The sequence below is a fragment of the Phascolarctos cinereus genome, unplaced genomic scaffold, assembly GCF_003287225.1.
Source record: "Phascolarctos cinereus isolate Bilbo 61053 unplaced genomic scaffold, phaCin_HiC Scaffold_9;HRSCAF=440, whole genome shotgun sequence".
Lineage (NCBI taxonomy): Eukaryota > Metazoa > Chordata > Mammalia > Diprotodontia > Phascolarctidae > Phascolarctos > Phascolarctos cinereus.
Window position 1 is genome coordinate 206,218,037 of NW_027556402.1, and position 24,587 is coordinate 206,242,623.

Consider the following 24,587-nt stretch of genomic DNA (forward strand, 5'->3'; position numbering starts at 1 on the left):
TATTATTATTCTTCTAGTGAGAGGTGACACTGTCACAAACAGGGTTCTCCTCATCCCCTGGAAAGGCTTTTATCCACTGTAATGGCTACCAAATGCTCATTCCTCAAGGAGGTCTCCTAGAGTCATGGTCATACCTCAGATCAGATCAGAGCTCTTAGTATGGGTCATGTTTTTGTTCTTTCCTGTTTACCACCCTCTGGGGTAAGGTCCCCTCTCAAATGCCTATTAGTTTAATCCAGAATTTATTAACTTTGGGTCCACAGATCCCTAAGGAGTCCATGGATAGACTTCAAGGGGGTCCATGAACTTGGATGGGAAAAAATATTACATCTTTAGTTTCACTAACCTCTAACTGAACTTAGCACTTCCTTCAATTAATTAAAAGCAAGCACTGAGAAAGAGTCCATGGGCTTCACCTTTCTAGCAGCTAAAGGGCTCTATGACATAAAAATGATTAAGCAGTCATATTTAATCCGGTGATCAATCAGAAAGAATTAAGAGGCTAGTGAGTGAAGAGGCAACTGTCATTGCAGAAAGCAAACTGGCTTTGGATTCTAAGGAACTAGGCTTGATTATCACTTCTTCTACTTAGTACCTCTGTGACTTTGGGCAACTCAGCTAACCTCCTGGGGCCTCAGTTTACTCATCTTCAAATTGAACTAGTCTGACTCAATGCCCTCTGAGATTTCTTCTAGCTCAAAATCTATAACCAGCTACCATACTTCTTACCATCAAGATGATTGACTCAATCTCTGTTTACTTTCTCAAGTTCAGTTAAAATATTTCCTTTTAATTTACTGTACCTCAATGTTTTTCACACACACACCTCTTCTTCCCCCCTAAACTTCCCCCCTCCTAATTTTTAAAGTATCTGGCTTTTTTTCCTGATCCCATCCCATACTTCTCTGCTCCTCATACTCTCTTGGCCTTCTGGTGCTATCTCATGTTTCTGATTCAGAACTCCCCACCTGCCTCAGGCTCCTTTAACTGGCATCCTCTACCTCTGAGAATTTAACTCTGGCTCTGAAGGACTGCTGCTTTGCTTCTGACATCTCCTGGAGTGGAGCTTGTAGTCTTTCCTTAATCTCTCATTTATAAAGCAGCTTGCTCTATGGGGGACCACCAGCAAGCCAGGTCCTGAACCATTCTACTGCAGGACCACCTTAGCACCAGATGGATGTGGGGGCAAAAAAATACCCCACAGCTGGACCCATCCACTAGAGAAGAGCTCCAGTGACTTTTTCTGAAATTTCAACTTTGAGGCCTTTCTGCCCACTCAGTGAGAAAAAAAAAAAAACACAATTGATCCCAAAGAATCATGGGACATGTAGTTCTTACCAGTCTCCACAGGGTCATATTTCCCTGACCCTTAAGCACCACAAGAATATGGCTGCTCTCCAAAGAGTCTCCCTTAGATCAATATAGAGAAAGGTATCAGGACCGTAACTATGATTTCATTAATATAGAAAACTTCTAGATAAGGAAACTCCCTGTATCAATGCAGGAATACACCTTCTCTGCAATGTCATACAGGGTTGCCTAGAATATTAGAGGTTAAGTGAGTCACCTGGGGTCATTCAGCCAGTATGAGTCAGAGGTAAGACTGTGAACTCTGATTTTCCAGTCTTCATGACTAACTGTCTCTATATACCGTACCACACTGCCTCTTTGTATCAGTATAAGGTTAGGGAAATGAACTTGGCTGAGAAAGAAGGAAAATATTCATTCAAGAGAGTAGAGTCCATAAGAAATAAGGATGAAAGCTTGGAAGACAGAGAAACCCACCTTTTTGTAGAGATTCTTTAGAGCTCCAGAAAGGATTATCCCAGCCTAGACAAAGGCAGCTCTCATAAGCTCCGATGCAATGAGTAATTATATTCTCAGGATTTTGGTGGGAAAGGGGAAGTATCATTGCACTGAAAGATGACACCTGAATGTAAATCTTTGTGGGAAAGTTTACTGTGGTATCAAACCATTCCTCTAGTTTGGCAGGTTGACAGCAAATAATTCTAGGGATAATAGATAGGAAGCTTTCCAGTGTAGTTATTTGGTTCTAATCAATGAATTAACAAATACTCATGAAGCACTTGGTGTCAAACATTGTACTTGGTGCTAGGGAAACAAAGAAAAAATGAAATAAATAGTCCTTATCCTTAACAAACTTACACTCTGTAACAAGCCTTCTGGGTCCCTTCCTTCCTCTTCCCCCATGTCCCAAGGAATGAACTGATCCTTGGCTGATCCCCAGGTGAAATTGAAGAAGGACCTGGTCCAGAGGGCATAAGACAACATAGGAACATATAAGTATATACAAGATATGTACAACATCATTACATAGTAATTTCAAAGGGTAGACACTAGGAGGTGGGGGGAATGGGAAAGGCTTCATGTAGGAGGTGAGTTTTAAAGGAAACTATGGAATCTAAGAGATAGAGGTAAAGACTACGAGCTTTCCAAGCATGGAGGACAGGAGAGTCATAGAGATAGGACAGTTAGCCAACCACTTAGCCAGAAATCGTGATGATTCAGTGGACCTTTAAAAAGGGAGCTACTCCACATATCTTCTATTTCTTTTCTTCTTGGCTTCTAGGCTTTTTCAAACAAACTTCCTGTTCGTGGTATAGGGAAAGGCACATGGAGGCAGCAAAGAGCCTGCAGAGGCAAGCCTGCATCTGGATTTCAGGATGCTTCTTGTATTTTTTCTTTCCCCATCTTATATGAATGAGCATTTATTCCAAGACAGATGTTTGATCATTTCAGTTGTGTCAGACTCTCTACAACCCCATTTGGGTTTTCTTAATAAAGATACTGGCGTAGTTTGCCATTTCCTTCCCCAACTCATTTTATAGATAAGGAAACTGAGGCAAACAGGTTAAGTGAGTTGCCCAGGGTCACACAGCTAGTAAGTGTCTGAGGCTGGATTGGAACTCAGGTCTTCCTGACTCCAGGCCCAACACTCTATCCACTACCTAACTGCCCTATAGATATGTTAAGACAGGAATATAGGCCACCTTGTAAGTCTCAGAGGTTTAGAGATCCTGGGTCATTTGGTCAGGGCTGATAGGTAGCAGAGAGAGGCGTCCTAAGCACTATTACAGTGTTTCTCGGAGAAGGTGACCCCTGGTAGAAGCATGAACCCTAGCCCTGACCTAGATTGATTAACAATAAACAAACAAAAAAACTGTACACTGGGCATTATCTGGACAATGAAAAAACTGGCCTTCAATATAGATTTCCCAGTATAAAATGGCTCCCCAAAGCCCACAACTTTGTTTATTTAGACAACATCCTTGGATAATGTCTGTGCAGCCTTTCCACATGCATATTCCCATGTTTATGGCTCAATCTCCCCATAGACTGTATCAGTAATTATAATTCGTTCCTTACTGCTTAAGTCAGGTCAGTTTGGATGATGAGTCTTTTCTGTCTTTAGGACATAGGAAATTAATACCTGTTTCACATCCAATTCATATTGCACTGCAAGGATCTTTCTATTCCTCCTCTTTGGAGAGACTCTGTACGTGAGCCAAAACTTAAGCCTTACACAATTTCCCTCACGGCACCAAGGTGAGAGATGTGATGAATTGGAAAAATACAAGAAAAAATAATTTCAAGTCAGGGTCCCCAGGGCCTAGACCCTATCTAAACTACATGTGTGGGTGTAGACCAGAGAGGCATTGCTCTTCAGCTGCCCTGGACCGAGCCTTTGGTTCATTTTGTTAAATAAGAAAATATGAAGGAGTTTTGTCATCTTAGTTGTGTCTGGGGCTGCCTATTCTTTGTGCCTAAGGAAAAGGGGGCGCCATAGCCCTGAACTAATCACAGGTTGCTCAACAAGATTGTTCTATAACAGCTCTCTGCTGCTTTTCATTTCAGACATCCTGAGAATGATACAGGGGCCTAAATTTATACTAAGTGAGGTTTATAGGAGACATATAATCTCTTAAGAATTAGTTTGGGGATGGATGGCTAATGATCTTTCACAGTAGGTTTAGACCCTTTGAATAACAGGTTGTCCCTTTGGGGTGGGGCAACCCCAGCAACATTTCAGCAATGTTCCCACTGACCTTAGGGGCCAATATGTCATGTCTTACCTTGATGACATCTTGACATTTTTGTCCCAGGAGCAGCATCAAGAAGTGTTTGCTGACACGTGTGGTCACACAATGGCTGACTTACGTGATGAGATGGAGAAATGTGCTTTTCGTGAGCCCCGGGTAACTTTCTTCAGATTGATTTTAGGACCAGACATATAAAAAACAGAGCCAGAGTACACACAGGCCAAATTCGACTGACCAGCACCCCTGGGAGGGGAGGTTTTGTAGCCTGTCCTTAGAACTGCAAACTTCTTCAGATATTTCATTGTGAAGAACTTGCAACTGATGGAGCCCTGACCTGACTCTTAAGAATCAGGAGCTCGGCTTTCACTAAGAATTATGACAAGAAGGGGAGTCTCATATCTTGAAGGAAGCATTTTTAAGAGTAACATGAATATGGCAGCCTGATCTTTACCACACACTTGTGTTGAAGATTGGTATATCAGTAATTGAGGAAGATGCTCATGTAGAAAAGAATTGCAAAGAAAGAACAGGACCTAAATTCTCCCTGGGCCAGTATGATCCTTGATGGTTTAGAAACCACCAATACCTTGAGGCAGTGGTTGGGCAGGAACTGGAATATGCTTTACCCGCATTCTCTGATTCCAAGGCATCCTAAGGAGGGGAAATTCTCTGGACCTGACTGTCAATTTCTTGCTGTGAATGCCTCATCCATGTTAAGATGTCTTAGTTCTAATTCTTATCCATACTCTCTAGGTCTCCCTAATGCAATTGACAGCATACGCTCAGCTTGCCCTCAGCAGAAATTTCTTAGTGCAAAGTGGCTCCTAAAAGTCCACAGCTTTGCATGTTTGGCCAATATGTTGCAAAGCCATCCCATAGTGATATAGCTGTGTATCTACTCATGGCCAGTCCCCAATAGTAGGTGATGGTGTGTAAAAACTGGCATGAGTAGACACACAGTTTTAACACTGTGTGGTGATTGTAGAATGTGCCAGTAAACTTCCATGCTGATCATAGGGAAGATGGAGATGTATCATACTATGAGAAAAGATGAGTTAAAGGATACGTGCCTAATTTTAGGCACATATCTCAGGAATCTGCCTTTGAAATTATATCCAACCTTAACCACACACACATGCATGCATGTACCCTTTTTTGTCAGTATTTTAAAAAATCTTTTTTCTGAACTGCCAAAGTGTTCACATCGTCCTAGACAAAAGCATACCTGTTTTCAAGCATGATTTATTCTAAACAAATATTAAGGAAAAAGAAATAAGAAATATATAAAACATACTCTATATTTTATGCCAAAAATCTGAGAGATTTGAAATATTTTATCAAATCTGAGTCAATGAACTACATATAATTCATTGAGTACACAATGGACCAGAATCCAACATAAAGTTCATAGTGTTTATATAACATTTAAGGTTTTCAAAGCACTATCAATTCATAGATAGATAAATGATAGATGATGGATAGATAGATAAATAGAGATATAGACATAGATATGTTAACTCATTTGTGCCTCACAACAATCCTGTGAGGTTGGTACTATTATTGCACCCATTTTACAGATTAGGAAACTGAGGCAGAGCAGTTAAACAACTTACCCAGAGTTACTGCTAATAAGTTCCTGGTGTAGGATTTGAATTCAGGTTTTTCTGACTCCAAGTCCAGAAGGCTATCTACTTACAATATGCCACTTAGGTACCTTAGTTGTTATTAATTTTCTGCTTCCTAAACCCTTGCTTAGCTAATATGCAGGGACTATCTTACTAATGAATCTTGCCGAGTGTTTAGGATAAGAATCTTTATTTCACAGAATCAGAAAACAGACTTTTGGAACCAAAAGATGTCTCAGATGTCACCTAATCCAAATCATAGCTGAAGAGGAAGCCCCTTTACAAAACCATGGGGTCATACAGTATCCACTTGAATACCTCCAGAGAGGGGAAAACCACTTGTCACTCAACTTCCAGTCATTGCTGCTAGTGCTGTATTTGGGACCAAATAGCATGACAGCGTCAATAAATCCAGCATTCAGAACATTGAGGGGAAGGATCTGTCAGGAAGACAGGAGATCCCACACACACACTCACACATACACACACACCAAGAATGAGGAAGGAAATGTTCATCAGAGACCTGGCTCCACCAGAGTATGACCATAGCTAGATCAGCAGATATTTTACTTCTAGTCCAGGTACCCAAGTCATTTGGCAAGGTGGTACAGATAACAATAAATTGGTGAAGACATCTACCAGAACCAGGAAATAAAGTTTTGAGGAATATGGAGAAGAAATGACACTGGTCATGCATAGGATCAGGACAAACTGGATGGGGACAAGTCATGGTCCATTCCTAGATTGGGGGGAAGTGTAGTATTTTCAGTTAAGTAGGGAGGTATGGTGCATTATTGGAGAAAGCCATTCTTGAGTAAGTTGCTTTGGCTAAAGGATGATCTCTGGAAGAAGGATTAATATTAATATAATCTACCAATATCAGTCATTTAGGCCAGGTAGTTCTGGATTCAATCAAGATGGCTTTAGCAGGGATGGTAATTGGACTACAAAACCTCAAGTTGCTGTTAATCCTTTGTTTTTGGAGAGGACCAATGATATCATGCAGGTGATGTCTTGATTTGCTGTGAATTGGATTTAAGTGAGGAAGAGTTGCACAAAGTCCTCAGCCTCATGCTCTCTTCCTGAGTCATTGAAGTTCAGTGGCAAGACAAAAATCAGGATGACTGTTGATAACTAGAGATACAGTGGATGACATCTGGCATCTTCAGTGTCTGACCAAGCTCTAAGCACTACACAGCACCTGTTTTGGACAATTTCATGGCCACTGGAACAAATTGTTCTCATCTTCCAATTCTACCAAAGGAAGTCTTCTCATGCTTGGGGTAGACACCCACCTAAATCACCAACAGTAGGTCAGTTAGCATTACCATCATCTATATTGGAGCATAATGGATAGAGTGCTAAACTTAGAGACAGAAATACCTGGATTCAAATCCCATATAAAACATTCACAAGATATGTGATATTGGGCAAATCTCTTTATTCTCTCTGAGCCTCAGTTTTCTCATCTGTAAAATGGGATAATAATAACACCTCACAGAGGTAGATCAACTATATTAATACATGTAAGGTGCTTCTTAAAACATTAAGCTCTTGATAAGTGTAAGTTATTATTATTATGCACTTTGCCTGAACCTTTCTCATAGGGGCAAGTCTTCAAACTCTTCCAAGATTCTGGCATAGCAGCCATGAGTCAAAATACCCACGAGATATTCATCACCCTAAGAACAGCAGTCTGAGAAACTTTGCTTACGAAGATGAGAAGCACTCATTAAATAAGTTTTAAATTCATGTCTCCATCTGAGGTTGGGAGGCGCTGAAAGTAAGGATTGTGATGGAGCAATGTTTACTGAACTTATACACAAGAGAGTAAATATACAAAGTGGGCAAGAGAAATCACTGGAATGACCTACAACAGAGCACTTGGGAAGATAAGGGAGAATGAAAACTCTCATGAAAGAAAAGCAAAGAGTGTTGCATTTAAGGAAACACCAATGCTTGTCATATGGTCTTTAGTTGACTGGAATGGTCAAAGCCAAAGAAACTGTCAGACCACCACCATCTCATTGTCATTATCATCTATGTAATATTTCAATTATGGGGCAGCTAAGTGGTGCAGTGGGTAGAGGGCTAGGCCCACAGTCAGGAAGACTCCTTTCCCTAAATCCAAATCTGGTCTCAAACATTTACTAACTGTGTGACTCTGGGCAAGTCACTTAAACCTGTTTGCCTCAGTTTCCTCATCTATAAAATGAACTGGAGAAGAAATGGCAAACCACTCCAGTAACTTTGCCAAGAAAACCACAAATGGGGTCAGGGAGTCAAACACAACTGAAAAAATGAATAAACAACAAAAATACTTCAGTAGAGAGAGGAAGGAGGTCTATTCTCTTAAAGGGACGAATCTGTCCCTCCACTGAAGTATCTGTAAAAAAAAGATACCTGTCCTCCAGGGAGTGAGAAAAGAACGTAATAGCTTTGAAAAAGAAGACTATTATCATAATCATAGAAGCAAGAAATTTTAGAAGCAGGAAGGAAGCTGCTGTTGCCAATACCCCTAAAGAGAACAAGAACCCTCACCCTACCTGTAGCTGCCAATAAGTAGGAAATTAAAGTAGGGGGAGTTTTTGATATGGTGTTTCTTATAAACTGGCCCATGATATTGTGATTACAGATAGATAAAGCAGTGGGAGACTGAAGAAGCAGGGGAGACCATTGAGGGACCCAGCAATAAAGCATCAGGGGTCTCTTTTTCTTATGTGGCTTATCTTGTGAGCCTCTGGATTCTCCCATGTTGGGTGTTTTTTCTGGAGAAGTTTTGGTGCCAGGCTATGCTATGGGATTCCTGAGGTTTGGGGGGAGGGGTAAAAAGAATACTAAAGGATTAGGCAATGATGACTTTGTGTCTCAAGATATTCAACAACTTCATCCTTAATAACATCTTTTGAATTTTTGATTATCCTCTTGGTTTTTCCTCTCTCAGAAGTAATGGAACCATTGCAGTCAGTGGTCACAGGACTCTGACAACTACAATTCCCTAAGTCATCTAGTTGGGGGGGGGGGATTGAAAGGAAAGAAGATCCCAGAACAATCAATAGTTGTTTACAGAGATGATATTGTTGCTTAGGAAACATCCCTCAACTTCTCTTGTTCTGCGTTTTTTTTTAAATGACTTCAGGTTGCCATGGAAGCGATGGATAACAGCTGAGGATGCTATACAAACAGACTTGGATCCATACAGATGAGTTTGTGGGATTTGGGACCCTCTTCATCTTACAGTTTGGGGAGGGAGCAGGACAAGAGCTGGGAAAAATCAATAAAGTTCCACTCTCATGTGAATAAAGTTCTAATAAAGGAGCCTGTGAGTTGATTCTGTAAAGAAATGGGATTGTGTTTCTTCTGTAAAGGTATTTGCTCTCATTTTCATAACTATTTGGAGGGGAAAGAAAATAAATCTGCTGCCAGACACCTTGGGGAACAATTATTCCAACCCAGGAAAAATATTTAATTTAATGATGTGTAGCGAGAGGAGCGACATACACACACCATTCTTTTCTTTTTCTTTCTTTTAATTTTTTTTGGCCTTTTCAGAATATGCCCTGGATCTGAGAATAAGATGAGATCATTTCAGCTCTAAGAGCTCTCTAATTTTTTTCTAAGTGGGGTGGGTGGAATTGCTCCATTAGGTGCTAGGGAAAGTGGGGAAGAAGTGTGTCATTGTCTGGTATTGACGTATCATTCACATATATCCCCTCCCCAAATTCAGAGCCCAGCCTTTCCTACTCCTGTCAAGAATTTCTGCTGCACTGATTTAAAAGGGAACCAATTTCTAGATGGTTCAATTTGCATTTTCCCTTCCATTAAACATTTTCTTGACAAAGACAAACTCTCATGCCCCTCATGGTGTAGAGAGAAACTTGAGTTCTTGAATATTACACATTTTTAAATTTTTACAAATTTCAAAGTATTCTATGAATTTCATTTATTCTTACTATTGTATAGGTTACTTTGAAAGAAGGAGGGAATACCTGTGATATAGGGAACAATCAATAAGGAATCTCCCCCTACCAATGAAGATCAGCATTGCTTTATAACTCGTAGAGCACTGTTTAGGGGCCTGAGTTAAATGACTTACTCAGGGTCACATAGCCAGTCTACATCAGAAGAAGGACTTTAACCCACATCTTCCTGGACCTAAGGCTAGTTCTGTATCCACTATGCCATGCTATCTGTCATGACCTTATTTTTATCAGTGTTATTATTATTATGTCAGTAAACAGCTCTTTCTAAGCTAGAAAGGTTTTGAGTAAGAGCCTGGCAACAAACTCTGTGTTTTTCATCTAAGGACCAGCCTGGCATAGTTCAGGAATGTTTGTTAGCAGAAGGTTGACTACAGTGTGATAAATGTTTTTGAGGAACAGTAACTTTATACTCACATGGCAGACCCAAGCAGGAACCAACCCATTGCCTTCTGTTGGACTGCCACAGAGCTGTGGTACACGCTGACACAACAGACTGGAATTCATTGGTTATTCACTACATGAAAGGCCAAGAGCACATGAGCAGGTCATAGATTCAACTCTCAGTGCATGCAAAGTGTGCAATGTTTGCTGCGGAAATAGTCTCTCACACAAATATTCATTCCCCGGATGGTGTTTCGTGGCTCATGACCAGTGATAGATGAACCTAATTTTTAGTTTAATTTCTTTCTGTGCAGTTCAGTCATTTGAATGACAATAAAATGAAATTATTGAGGATCTGGAAACAGACAGGGCAGTTAGGAACCATGTAAATCTGGCTATGTACAAGATCCACCAAGATCAGTTTCTAGAACTTAAAAAGATGTGGTTGAGCATCCTCTGGTACACAGAAGTCACAGTGTCTTAGAAATTATCAGTAAAGTCTTTGATTGCAATCTGCTGCTTCAAAAAAGGAAGAGTTCATAGCTTTTGTTCATTCTCTAGATAGGCAGACAGACAGACAGATAGATAGATAGATAGATAGATAGATAGATAGATAGATAGATAGATAGATAGATAGATAGATATAGCTAGTTGTATCTATAGATACCCATCTATCTATAGCTATAGTTATCTAGATATCAAGAGAGCAAGAGGGAAAAAAGAGAGAGATGTTTAATGTGTAGTCTATAGGCATGTTATAGAGGCAGGTAGGTGACTCAGTAGACAGAGCATTGCACCTGCAGTCAGGAAGACCTGAGTTCAAATCCAGCCTCAGACACTTAATTAACTGTGAGATCCTGGGCAAATCACTTAACCTGTTTGCCTTATTCCACTAGAGAAGGAAATGGCAAACCATTCCAGTTTCTTTGACAAGAAATCCAATGGACAGCATTGATGTACCATGGTCCACCGGGTCACAAAGAGTTAGACATGACTGAACAACATACATTTTGTATGACACAATAAACTTTCTAGAAATGGGAAAGTATGTTCTTGTCTATAAGGAAATTATTGTTTAATGTTTTAAAACTTTCATGTTTGTTCAAATGCTCAGAGGTAACAAAAGGTCTGGTCCTTTTAAGAAAAGCCATTTGTCATTGGCAGAAATCTAGGTAACATAAACCAGAGCAACAAAAGCTATAGAGATTTAGCAGTGAACGAATTCAATGTTAACTCAGTATTGATAAAGAGGAAGAGGGAAAGTAGTTGAGTGAATGATAAAGTGGTTGCTAAGGTAACTTTCTTCAAATGAGAAAGCTATCATCTTGGGACTGGACACAGACTTTCCATAGATAAGGAGTAAAGAGGCCTCAAGCTTTTCCTAAGAAAAAGAAGGAAGTTCTGTTTCAGGCACAGAATTTCAAAGCTGGAAAGAAGAGATTATTCTGTCCAAGCTCATGCCCTGACAAGAAGGCCCTCTACAATATCCCTGAGAAGTGCGCTGCTTCAAGACCTGCATTGTGTATGTTGGGTATGGGGGAGGAGGCTTAAATCCTCTTTAGCATTACTGGGCAGTTTGACTCTTTTGCTGAAAGCTTTCTAAATTCCCCAGATTAGGGCAATATACTGGGACAAAACTATTACCGAAAACAGGGTTTTGTTTCATTAAAGGGAGAACTTTTTCTTTTATCATCCTAGAAGGGGCCCAGGAGGTGGAGACAAGTGTTTGCTTGTGGATTGCCCCTTTTTAAAATTGTTGGGGGGGGCAGAGCCAAGATGGCAGAATAAAAGCAGTGACTTGCTTGAGCTCTCCCCCCAAATCCCTCCAAATACCTGTAAAAAAATGGCTCTAAACAAATTCTAAAGCAGCAGAACCCACAAAAAGATAGAGTGAAACAAATTTCCAGTCCAAGACAACCTGGATGGTTGATTGGAAAGGTCTATCACACTGGGTGGGGAGAGGAACACAGTTCAGCATGGGCACACAGGCAAAACAGGTCTCAGTGAAGCTGAAGCAGGCCTCAGAAAACTGAATCATGGGCAGCTGTGGCAGTTTCCAGACTTCTCAACCCACAAACACCAAAGACAACTCAGTAGGAAAAGTCTATGAGCACAGTAAGAGAGAAGTTCAGTCCCAGCCCCAGTCCCTGTGTAGCCCCGGGGAGGTGGCTGTATCTGGAGTTTTCTGCCTACAGACAGAGGGGGAATCAAGTGGCTGATCAGAGGGAGATTGCAGGGATCTCTTTGCTGATGCTGAGGCAGGAATCTCTTGCTTTGCCTATGCTTGGATCTGGGTCATAGTTCTGAGTGGCAGTCTTGGGGCGAGGGAGAGTGTTGGCATGGTGGAGCTTGTAGTGGTGCTGCAAAGAGGTTCTTCCTCACAGTTCCAAGGCAGAAAAGAGTACTTGTGGTCATTCATAGAGCAGAGCACAGCCCCAGGAAAGCAGTAAACACCTCACCCTTAATCATACCACCTTAGAAGAACTGAAAATTTACAGGTCCCTAGAAGTATCTCTGAAAACAGCTACACAAAACCCCCGAAGCCTGGGACAATACACCCTCCACATTGCAGGCAGACCTCTACTTTAACAAAGAATTTATAACTCAAATAATTGGCTGAAATCATGAGCAAACCTCACAAAAAAAACAGTCAGACCATAGAATCTTTCTTTGGTGACAAAGAAAATCAAAACATACAACCAGAAGAAGACAACAAAGTCAAAGCTCCTACATCCAAAGCCTCCAAGAAAAATATGAATCAATCCCAGTCCTTAGAAGAGCTCAAAAAGGATTTTGAGAAGCAAGTAAGAGAAGTAGATGAAAAACTGGGAAGAGAAATGAGAGTGATGCAAGAAAATCATGAAAAACAAGTCAACAGCTTGCTAAAGGAGACCCCAAAAAATACTGAAGAAAGTAACACCTTAAAAAATAGCCTAACCCAAATGGCAAAAGAGGTCCAAAAAGCCAATGAGGAGAAGAATGCCTTAAAAAGCAGAATTGGACAAATGAAAAAGGAAGTCCAAAAGCTCACTGAAGAAAATACTTCCTTAAAAATTAGAATGGAGCAATTGGAAGCTAGTAACTTTTTGAGAAATGAAGACATTGTAAAACAAAACCAAAAGAATGAAAAAATAGAAGACAATGTGAAATAGCTCACTGGAAAAACAACTGACCTGGAAAATAGATCCCTGAGAGATAATTTTAAAATCATCTGAAAGCCATGATCAAAAAAAGAGCCTAGACATCATCTTTCAAGAAATTATCAAGGAAAACTGCCCTGATATTGTAGAACCAGAGGGCAAAATAGAAATTGAAAGAATCCACCGATCACCTCCTGAAAGAGATCCCCAAAGGAAAACTCTTAGGATTATTGTAGCCAAATTCCATAGTTCCCAGGTCAAGGAGAAAATATTGCAAGCGGCCAGAAAGAAACAATTCAAGTATTGTGGAAAAAACAATCAGGATAACACAAGATTTAGCAGCTTCTATATTAAGGGACCAGAGGTCTTGGAATATAATATTCTAGAGGGCAAAGGAGATAGGATTACAACCCAGAATCACTTATCCAGCAAAACTAAGTATAATCCTTCAGGGGGAAAAAATGGATATTCAGTGAAATAGAGAACTTTTAAGCATTCATGATGAAAAGACCAGTGCTAAATAGAAAATTTGACTTTCAAATACAAGACTGAAGTGAAACATAAAGAGGTAAACAGGACAGAGAAATCACAAGGGACTTATTAAGGTTGAACTGTTTACATTCCTGCATGGAAAGATGATATTTGTAACTCATGAGACCTTTGTCAGTATTAGGGTAGTTGGAGGGAAAACATTACAGGGAGAGAGAGAGAGAGAGAGAGAGACAGAGAGAGAGACAGAGAGAGAGAGATAAATAGAGGGCACAGGGTGAGTTGAAGATGAAGGGGTGATATCTGGAGAATAAAATTAAGGGGTAAGAGAGGATCATATTGGGAGAAAGGGAAAGGGAGGGGTAGAATGGGGTAAATTATCTAACATAAAAAAGACAAGAAAAGGCTTTACAGTGGAGGGGAAACAGGGGAAGGTGAGAGGGAATGAGTGAATCTTATTCTCAGGGGATTTGGCGTAAGGAGGGAATAACATACATACTCATTTGCATATGGAAATCTATCTTACCCTGCAGGAAAATAGGGGGGAAGAGGACAAGAGAGCAGGAGGATGATAGAGAGGAGGACAGATTGGGGGAGAGGGTAATCAGAAGCAAACACTTCTAAGGAAGGATAGGGTCAAAAGAGAGAATAGAATAAATGGGGAGTGGGATAGGATTAAGGGAAATATACTTAGTTTTTCACAACATGCCTACCATGGAAGTGTTTTGCATGACTACATATGTATAACCTGTATCGAGTTGCTTGCCTTCTAAATAAGAATGGGTGGGAAGGGAGGAAGGGAGAAAATTTGGAACCCAAAGTTTTAAAAACAAATGTTAAAAATCGATTTCACATGCAACTGGGAAATAAGATATACAGGAAATGGGGTATAGAAATCTATCCTGCCCTACAGGAAAATTGAAGGGGAAAGGGATAAGAGAAGAGGAGGGGACATAGATGGGAGGACAGATTGGGGAAGGGGTATTCAGAATGCATGCCACCTTGGAGTGAGTGGAGGGACGAGATGGGGAGAAAATGTGGAACTCAAAATCTTATGGAAGTGAATGTTGAAAACTAAAAATAAATAAATTAATAAAATTGTTCCTCCATAAGTTTATGACTTGCCAGTGACAAGACCACTGGCATGTGTTTCTCTATCTCTGTATGCCTTTGTCTCTTTACCTATCTCTCACTCACTCCTTTCTTCCCCTCCCCACCCCAATCTGATGTGAGAGGGCATAAAAGAAGAATGGTATTGAAAAAGAGCTATGAGTTTACCAGTTCAATTTATAAAACTGCATGATGCAAAGACTGATAATTCCACCCTTGGACTTGTAACTCAAGATATTTTGAAGATATTTTGGAGGATCTCTTTACACCCCTTATCTAGGAGGGAAGCATGTTAGGAAGGTTATGGGATCATAGAGTTAGAGTAGGAATGGATCTTAGAGAGGCTATCTGTTCTCCCCCTCATTTTACAGATGAGGGAACTGAGGCACAGTGTGGTTCAGTGACTTATCCATGGTCAGTAAAGCATCTGAGCTGGGATTTGAACCTAGGTCTTTTCCTAATTCCAAGGTCATCACTCTATCTATTACACTAACATGGGATCTAATTTCACATCCAAGACAGTATCCTTAAAAGATTTCAAATCAGGTTAGACACTTTACTTTTTAAAGGCTATTTTCTAATTTTGAATACATTTATTGTGCTTATGCCTTTTTTCTTAATTTAGCACTTTTGAAACAATGAGGTGCTTCCATTTTGCACTGTGTAACTTAAAGGGATGGATTTTATCCTTTGTTTTCTGTAATATCTAAATATGATTTTAAAACTTGTGATAGAAAAAAGAAGCTATTTTCCTCTGCCTTGAGATTTGTGTGTGTCAAGGGATGATGTTTCTTGAAAGGTGCTGCTAGAACAAAGGTGGAAAGAGGTGAAGAAATAGCCTTAAGGACATTCAAGGTAGGAGTTAGGGCCCAACTTGGTAGGAAGAAGACTCAAACAACTTGGAAAAGTGGTTCAGGAAAACAGAACTAACCACTCTTGGCCTCTGGATGTTTCACACCTAATTATGGAAAGAGTTTTGTAAGCTTTCAAACAAGGTCAGAAATGTTACTATTTAATACTTCTCCTCCCCCTCTTCTCCCCTTCCCACCTTGCTTGAAGAACTGTTTCCAGAGAATGGTTCACCTACTGCTGTCAACTAGTGGGAGGATGGGAGAACAGTCAGCCAAATGACATCTGGGCAGATTATTTGTTGGCGATTCTTGTTCAAATCTTGGTTTAATATATGAGAATGGACACGTCTATTTTGGAGCTATTTTGAAATCAGAAGACCTAATTGGTATTGGGATTATTGATGTGGGGCATGCTGCTGAATTAACAACCCTCACTCCCCACCTCCAACAGGAAAAAGGGAGACTCTCAATAGACTATTTACTGAGCACTCATAAGCAAATGTCACTGAGTGTGGTAAATCACAATATTGAGTTGGTCCCAAGTGACTAAATGGAAGCAGTAGGGCAGTTTAGAAGAGCAAATTCACCAAGCTGCTAGCAGAACTCTCTGAAAAGAGAAACACATACACATCCCAAAGTTTGGGGCCTCCTAATGTGACTAGATACAGGCCTATCTATTGTAGCTCCTTGGATTGTAGAAGAACATATGGTATTGGTATTGTAATTCTATACACAAATTTTACCTTATATTAGAAAATAATTGAAGGAAATTAGGCTCAGGGCAATTATAACAGCAGTTCTGAAAGGTAGTTAAGGAAGCAAAAAATACAAGAAGAAAAAGGAGAAGGAAAAGGTGGAGGAAGAGGAGAAAAAGGAGGAAGAAGAAGAAGGAAGAAGAGGAGGAAGAAGAGAAGGAGGAGGTTTGGAGGGGCTACTAAAGAATTTTTCCACCTAAAGGTAGTTAGAATTCTGGGGGGAAAAAAATTTCATCAATTACTCTGCCTCAACAACAATTATTTTTAAAAATAGCATCATGACATTTGATATGATTATCTCAAACTTATTGCTGTTTTGTATATTTACATGTAATATTGCCCTTTTAGATAGGATGGCCTGAATGCCTGTTATATAATAAGCTTAATTCCACTCTCTTGGAAAGAAGGGCCCATGTGCCCAGTTGGATGGATTTGCGCAGCAATCCTGACAAGTGAATTGACTTGAATAAATCACACAAGTCGTACTTGGCAGGAGCTAGTTTGTCTGCTTCTAAATCCAGTGTTCTTTCTACTATAGTGGGCTAAGATACAAAAAGATAACTCCACTACACAGTATTACATAAAAAGCACATCAAAATTCTAAACAGAGTGTGATAGCATTGTAGATTTAGAGCCAGGTGTGATATTAGGGTCCATCAAGGCCAACACCTTCATTTTATAGATGAGCTGAAGCAAAGAGGTAAAGGAATTTGTCCAGAGCCACACAGCTAGTAAGCATCTGAGGCAGGATGACACACAAGCTTTTTGGACTCCATAGTCAGTGCTCCATCAACTACAACACCTGGGGGCCACAATTGATGTCTGGGGGGAATGGTTACTTCCAACTGGGAAAATGAGAAAAGGCTTTATAAACAAGGTGACATTTGAGTGGGAGGTTAAAAAACGAGTAGGAACAGACAGAGGAGGTTGGGTCATACCAGGTACAGGAAACAGCCTGAGTGATGCAACGAGGTAGGAGAATATAGGGTGGGTTTGGAGGCAGGTGTCCTGGGTTCAATGGGCTAATTCGAGAAGTTGAAAAGGTGATCAATCAGACAGCCCCTTGGGGAACACCCTTGGGGAACACCCACAGTAAAGGGTTGTGAAGATTAGCCAAGAAGACAGATGGCACTTAGAGAAGCTTAAAGATCATAAATTTAGAGCTGGAAGGGAACACAGAGGCCATCTAGTTAAACCCTTCATTTTAAAAGACAGAAAAGCGAGCCCAGAGTGGCTTGATAATTAACCCAAAGTCATACAGGTTGTAACTGGCAAAGCCACCACTTGAACCCAAGTTCCCTGACTCCAAATCCAGTGCCCTTAAGAAAACCACCACCACCACTAAACAGTGTGCTATCTCTGAAGCTAAGGGAGACCAGAGTACCAGCTAGAAGAGGGCCAGGCAAGTGACAAAGTTGGAGAGATTAAAGAGAATTAAGATTGACAAAAGACCTTATGAGGGGTAGCTAGATGGCACAGTGGATAGAGCACCAGCCCTGGAGTCAGGAGGACCTGAGTTCAAATCTGGCCTCAGACACTTAACACTCACTAGCTGTGTGATTCTGGGCAAGTCACTTAACCCCAATTGCCTCACCAAAAAGAAAAAAAAAGATCTTATGGCCTACTATGCTTCAAAACAGAGCCTTGGCTTCACACTGGCCCATTTACTTGCTCACAGTCACCAACGTGCTGTATAACCTAAGCAAGTCATTTAATCTCCTCCCATGTATCCATACTGGGTTCCCCCCATATTCCTATCTCCTAGGCCAACCCAGTTCTCTACCTTTCCAAACTTCCATACTCTTGGATGCACAGCTGAAATCCCACATAAACCACCTAAAAACATATTGGTTTCTCCCTCTTCTGAACTTCTGTAGCATTTATTGTCATTTGGCACTTGTCAAAATACTTTAAGATGAATGTGTGTGTGTGTGTGTGTGTGTGTGTGCATATGTGCATGTTTTATTTCACCAACTAGACCTCAAGACCCTAGATCAAGGTCAGGAACTGTGTACTAAACTCCTTTTTTATCCTTCACCCTAAGTGTTTAAGGAATGTTTATAGAGAAGATGAATGACTACTTGTAGAACTTACGTGTGTGTGTGTGTGTGTGTGTACATATTCGTGTATATATAAATATAGAGTTTGTGCCCAGATTTTCCCACCAGAAACAGTGACCCTCCAAATTGGAACTTCAAAGACCCTGCCCATCAACCTTTCCATTAATTCCTCTTCAAATGAATTAATCCACTTAGGTTTGGGATGTCTCCTGAGGTATAGACTGTCTAGATTGGAGAGTGAGTGAATCAGTCCTTACTGGGTCACCTATAACTAGTCAGCCCCAGAAACCCATACCACACTTCATCCCAGGGCCAAGCCGGCCGAGTTATCTTGCTAGCTCTCTTGCCACTGCACACACATCCTTTTCTCTTCTTCCTTGAGAAATAACAATAAATTAAAGTAGCATTGGTAGCGGGAAAGTCATGACAGTCTATGACCTATTTTTTTACTTACAATGTCTACTTAGAACAAAATTACCTTTCCTGACCCCCACTCCCCAATACATGCTGTATTCCTCGACTAGAATATATTCTCTTTGAGAGCAGGTCTTGTCTCACTTTTGTGAGACTTCTCAAGCACTCAGCTTAGCACAGCATCTTTCACAGAGTGGACACTTAGTAAAGACTAGTTGTTGATGATGACGCATAGCTGTGGTCTCCAATCCATCCAAAGCTCTACTACTGAAGTAATCTCAGCAGAGTCACTGCATTTATATCACTCCTCTCCTCAAATCTTTAGTGGTTTCCCATTGAAAAAAGTAAGACTTTTGATCCAATAGGGCTTCTAAGGCCTCCCACAATTTGACTCTTAACCATTATCTGCTTCATTGCCTATATAAGGAAAGAAATTCCTTTCCCTATCCCAACTGATGTGGTCACCAGAGTCCATAACATAATTACAAGGTATGGAGTGGAGATTAAAGAATTTTCCTACAACTTCTCAGATACTTAATCAGTTTAAAGGATTGTGGGGCCTCTTAGCCACTGGATGAAGACAACTGAGCCCACATAGAAACATTTCGTGATTGGCTAAGAGAATCTGCCATGTCCCTTGGCCCTATATGTAAATACAGTAAACCAATGAGCGGTAGAGGAGTCCAAGCTCTGCAGTACTTTGTGGAGATACACCCCATCACTTGGGCAAGACTATTTTCTTTCTATGACCAGAGCAAGGAGACTCTCATTTCACTCTTCCCACCCCTTCCTCCATCAGCCATTTCATCAAAGCGATTGGTACAGTAGGAAACAAAGCATCCAGTGAAGAGAGACAGAGAGAGAGAGACAGAGAGAGACAGACACACAGAGATAGAGACAGAGATACAGAAATAGACATTGAAGGGAAGAAGCAATTTCAAAGAGTATGATCCCCTGTAATACCAGAGAAGAGTATCATCTCTGGCCTCAAGAAAGAAACAGATCCCAGTTGATCCATGGAGACTTCCCTGACTTCTTGAGATGAAAATCAAGTTTTGTGTCTTCACTTTTTGCCTCAACCTTTGTACTTGTCACTCTTCCTTGTATAATAGACATTTTCACACATATTCTTCTTTTCCAGATTGAAAACGTCATGAAGGCAGGGTCTGTGTCATATTTATCTTTGGATCTCCTGGGCCTAAAGCAGGGCCTTGCATAGGGATGTGACAAATAAATATTTGTTGAATTGGATCAATTTGAGACTCAGTGAACCAGCCAGGGTCACATTGTCTTCTGCCAAAATGTTCAGGCTTTGGAGATAGCAGCTATCCTTTGGTGAGCAAAACAACTTAATATTTAGGTTTGCCAGGCTGTCTGATACATGTCTGCCAGATGGCTCTTGTAATAGAAAGTGAAAAGTCATGTTTATTTCCTACAGATTGGGAGGGAGCCATGGAGGCTTTCTTTTAGGGAGCTGCCTGGAGAGTGAGAACACACATGTGTGTCCAGATCTCGAAAGCAAATGAACATAGGACTTTGCAAAAATAGACACCCAATAAAAATGTGTTGAATAAATGAATAAAATATAATGCACAGTATGATTCCCCTCCTATCCTTTGTCTCTCTCCTCTCTCTCTTTCCCTTCCCCTCTCTTTCACTCTGTCTCTGTCTTTCCCTTTCTCTCAACTCTAATATCTTAATATCTAACATCTATTGTTATCCTAATGTATAACTTATGACTCACTCTAAATGTGATATAGATATTATGCACAAAAGAAATTTAAAATTATTCACAATCTCAGTTAATAATTTACTTATGCTTTAAAGCTTACAAATAACTTTCCAGTTCAAGGAATCAAAATTTCACAGTTAAAAAGCACCCTAGAGGTGTTCTAGTCCAACATCACTAAAAGCATTTGTATTTCAGACAATGAAAGATTACAAAATCCCAAGAGGACAGAACATCAGAATTGGAAGGCATTGTAGACACCATCAAGCCCAACCAATATCTGACCAAGAATGTATTCTCCAATATTCCCATCAGGTAGTCATCCAGTCTGAACTTGAAGATGGTTAGTGAGAGGAATCCCTCTAACCCTTGAGGTCACTCAAGTCATTTGTGGCCAGGCCCTAATGGTTAGAAAGTTCATCCTTACTTGCAGCAGAATAGAAGCTTCATTTCATTTATCCCAGTCTTGCTCTCTGGTGCCAAACATACAAAATCTAATCTCTCTTCTATATGAGCTACCTCCAAGGCAGTTATCAGGAGCCTTCTCTCCTCCAAGTTAAACATTCCCACTTCTATTAACTTCCTTGTGTGACATGATCTCAAAGAGCTTCAGCATCTTGATTACTCATCCTGGACCTACTCATTTGTCAATATCCTTCCTTAAACATGGGACCCAGGGCTTCTACCAATTGTTTCTAGATATGTCTTTTGGATCCAATAAAAACAATACCTTATGCCACTTTATAGACAATAGAGTTTGATGAATCCATCTTCTTCCCCTCTTTGAAAATCCTGAATCTTGTTCATCTCCTATACTGTAGAATCTTAATTCCTTGTGATTTTTCAAAGATCACTGATAACATTTCAACAATCACATCTGCAAGTTCTTTTAGTATCTTGGCCTAGTGCGTGGTGCTCATTGGGGGAAGTTAGTTGCTCTCTTACTATCTCTATACTTACCTTGATTTCAATTCCATTGACCATTCTTGTTCTGTGCTTCTCATTCTGGTGATTTTCTTCTTAGTTTTCTCTAAAACAGAAGAAAAACAGTAATTGACCAGTTGTCTCCCCAAACAATGGTTCCACCCCTTCTCGCATTTGGCTTCCAGTGAAAGAAATTACAGTCTCATAAGAGGCATGTTGTTGTCAGAATCTACTGTCATGGGGAGACAAAAGAGAACAATCTTCATTTGCCAATGGAAGCTACTATACCCAAGAAACACTAGCCTGACTTTATTCATCATCTTCTAATCACATGCTATACAAAAAGACAGTCATCGAAGGTCAGATTCACAAACAGAAGTGCTCAGAGTGCAAAGAAGACAGGTTTTGCTTGTTCTGTTGAAGAATCATAGAATTGGAGAGCTAGAGGGGATCTTACAGATTTCATAGACTCATCTACAAATGAAAAACTGAGGTTTGGGAGAGGTCAACAACTTTGCCTAAGGTCATAATGCTAGTCAGTGGCAGAGTCAGAATGAGAAACCAGATATTCTGCCTTCCAGGGCAGTGTTCTTCTGACTGCACACCTCCAGTTGTCCTGATCTACAGTTCATTGGACCCAGATGGCTCTGGAAGAGAAAGAGAGGGTTGTGACTTTGCACAGCCCTGACTCACTTAACTCCAATTCACTGGCAAGTCATTGCATCTCCTTCCTGACATCATGGTCCTCTTCAAGAGCAAAGGACAAACAACAATCTTTTCACTGCCGTAGTCTTAAAGGGGTGTGCAGAGGAAAGAATACTGTCTTCTCTGCCCTGCAGATGTTGATATGCTGGCTGGTTGTTGGACTCAAAGAAGACCAAAATGTTATCATTATATTGGAGTCAAGGTACAGTGTGCTCAGCTGTGGCTGATCAGACCAATACTATCTCAGAACTCTACCATAGTTCCTGCACAAATAGTCCATATGAACATTTGGAGTGGAGATATCTCTAAATTTGCACATCTCACGTTATTTTTGAGCTACTGCAATTCTGCTTTGCTCATAGAGTACAGCTCTTTCTTTGATACGGGTACATCATGCTGGGCAGTCCTTTACCAGCATCTCCCATGTCATGCAATTGATTCCAAAGTTTTTCAGAGAGACCTTGACAGTGTCCTTGCATTGCTTCTTCTAACCACCACCTGAGCATCTACTTTGCATGAGTTCTCCATAGAATAGTCTTTTAGGCAAACATATGTTGGCATTTGAACAATGTGGCCAGCCCATCAGAGTTGTACTCTCTGCCATAGAGTTTGAATGCTTGGCAGTTTAGCTCAAGAAAGGACCTCAATGTCCAGTACCTTATCTTGCCAAGTGATCTTCAGGATCTTCCTTGGACAATTCAAATGACAGCTATTCAATTTCCTGGCATGTCACTGGATGACTATCTAAGTTTCACAGGCATACAACAATGAAGTCAGAACAATAGCTCTATAGACCTTCAGTTTGGTAGGCAATCTAATACCTCTTCTTTCCCACACTTTCCTTTGAGCCTCCCAAACACTGAGCTAGCTCTTACAGTGCACGTGTCAACCTTGTCATCTATATGTACATCCCTAGAATGTACACTGCCAAGGTAAGTGAACTTATCCACAGTATTCAAAATTTCTCTATTTGCTGTAACCAATGGTTCCATGGATGGATGGATGGTGTTGTGCTGGCTGGTGGAAAACCTGTTTTCTTAGGGCTAATTGTTAGGCAAAAATTAGCATAAGCAGCAGAGAATTGATCCATAGTCTGTTGCAACTCAGCTTCAGAGGCTGCATTGAATGCACAATCATCTGCTAAAAAAAAAGTCATGCCCCAGCTCTCACTCCACTTTTGTCTTGGCTTGTAGCTTTGATTCACTAGCAGAGAGAAGAGGGGATTGAAAGGTAAGTCACAGCTGCAGCTATGGGCAGGGCTGTAATAATTAGGATACTAAGTGAAGTTTTCAAGCCAAGGATCTCTGTGCCAAATCAAGAATGTGAGAAAAATGAAGGAAGGATTTTTTTCTTTGAAACCATAAAGGGAAAAGAACAATATTACAAATTATAATGGTCAGATATTTGAGAGAAAATGGCCTAATTGTGCCAAGGCATTTATACAGCTTTTGTGATGCTTATCCCTTCCTACCATATCAGATTATTTGCATAGGTGTTGTTTAGTCATTTTTCAGTTATGTCCACTCTTTATGACCCTATTTGGGAATTTTCTTGGCAAAAATACTGAAGTAGTTTGCCATTGCCTTCTCCAGTTCATTTTATAGATAAGGAAACTGAGGTAAACAGGATTAAGTGACTTGCCCAGGGTCTGAAGGCAGATTTGAACTCAGAAAGTGGAGTCTTCCTGACTCCAGGCCCAGCTCTTTATCCACAGCATCACCTAGCTACATATTGTTGTTGTTGTTGTGTTGTTATTTTATTATTATTATTATTATTATTATTATTTGTGTACATATTTTAAATTCCCTACCAGACTGCACATTGTCAAGGCAGAGACTGTCTTATCCATCTTTATTCTCCCTCATCACCTGACACATTGCTCTGTGCGTAGTAGTAGCTCAATAAAGGTTAATTAAAATGGATTAAAAAGTCTGTTTTCTCTCTGTAACTAAAAGTCAATACGGCACGGTAGCTAGAGCTCTGGACTTAGGAAGACAAGTTCAAATTCATTTTAGATAGGAATAAACTGTGTGACCCTAGGCAAGTGATTTGTCCTGAGCTTCCATCTCCTCATAAATAAAATGGGGATAATAAGGGCACCTACTTCGCAGGGTTGTTCAAGATAATTAAATGAGATAATGTATATAAAGTGCTTTGCAAACATTAAATTTGCTATATAATCATTCGACTTTTACTGAACACATATTATGTGTCAGACACTTTGCTAGGTTGTTAAATGTGGAGATCTTTCCTTATACTTCACTCCTTGTGCCGATTTAAGAAAATGAACTCATAAACAGGGAAGGAAGTCATCTCATCCAATTCCATCACGTTACAGATAAATAAACTGAGTTCCAAAG

At 40.3% G+C, this 24,587-nt stretch overlaps 1 pseudogene; it reads left to right on the plus strand.

Annotated features, from left to right (window-relative positions):
- LOC144455459 (uncharacterized) overlaps positions 1 to 24,587 on the plus strand; it is a 119,807-nt pseudogene that overhangs the window by 20,622 nt on the left and 74,598 nt on the right.